This window comes from Manis pentadactyla, chromosome X (assembly GCF_030020395.1).
Source record: "Manis pentadactyla isolate mManPen7 chromosome X, mManPen7.hap1, whole genome shotgun sequence".
NCBI classification, from domain to species: domain Eukaryota; kingdom Metazoa; phylum Chordata; class Mammalia; order Pholidota; family Manidae; genus Manis; species Manis pentadactyla.
Window position 1 is genome coordinate 133,187,748 of NC_080038.1, and position 1,141 is coordinate 133,188,888.

Consider the following 1,141-nt stretch of genomic DNA (forward strand, 5'->3'; position numbering starts at 1 on the left):
GAGTCATATTCTGCTCTAGCTGAAAGTTACCTTGGCACCAGTCCAATTCAGACATGACCTGAGTACCCTACAGATAAGCATGCTTGCTCACCTTTAACAAGGGAGAAGATACAAGGTGAGTGTTGGTTTTATCTTCCCTTATTTGACTAAAAGACTGATTTGGTCCACAAAGAAATTAGCAGAGTAAAATCAATTGACTAGGAAAAGGGCTCAGTTTTCTGTTTTGCCGGAGAAAGGGAATAAACTCAGAGTATTTATTTCCTGCATGTTGATTACTATTGCTCTTGCTAGCTGTGACATGAGTTGCACAGGACAGGTATGGCAGACAAGCAAATGATCATATGTACAGCATAAAAGTCAACCCATCACACTCCAGTCTTTGTCAAAGGCCTGCCAAGTCCTGAGGCCAAGTTAGAGTCAGAGCACAGGCAGCCTGTCCTCAAAAGATCTGCAGATCACAGTCTGCCCCATTCTCTCCCTGAGGTAGGAAGGCGTAATGACCACTCACACACTCTAGGGCTGCACTGCCTGGGTTTACAAGGCAGGCTTTGTCACTTCCTAGGTGTGTGATCTTTGGCAAGGTACATTAGCTCTCTGTACCTCAGCTCCTAAATCTGTAAAATGGTGATAATAATAATAAGTATACCAACATGCTCACTTTGGCAGCACATAGACTAAAATTGGAATGATACAGAGAAGGTTACAATGGCCCCTGCGCAGGAATGACACACAAATTTGTGAAGTATTCCATAAAAAAAAAGTAAAAATAAAAGTGTACCTACCTGTTAAAGTCATTGTGAGGATTAAGCAATTTAGTGAATATATAAAGCACTTAAAACAGCATCCTACATATACTAAATGCTATTAAATATTAGCTGTTATCATTGGATTCTGCCCAGTTCTCTAGTACCAGGACACATGGCTTCCTTCAAGGCCATTCGCAGAGGAGACAAACATTTCTCATTTCTCTTCTTCACTGCATGATTAAAGGGAGTGAAGTGGGTGAAACCGAAAAGGCATTGACAGGAATGAGGGTTTTACAGAACAAGATTGCACCCCGGTGAGGAGTGTGCCACTCTTCTCTCCCTCTTCCTCCCCTGCGCCCACGCCAAGCACGCTACAGGTTTCACCACTAGTGAGC

The 1,141-nt window shown here is 42.9% G+C and overlaps 1 non-coding gene across 1 annotated transcript; it reads left to right on the forward strand.

Annotated features, from left to right (window-relative positions):
• The first annotated feature begins 650 nt into the window (after positions 1-650).
• On the forward strand, positions 651-757 carry LOC118929247 (U6 spliceosomal RNA). Its single transcript, XR_005031516.1, has one exon. It is a non-coding gene; the product is annotated as a U6 spliceosomal RNA (small nuclear RNA).
• Positions 758-1,141: the final 384 nt, after the last annotated feature.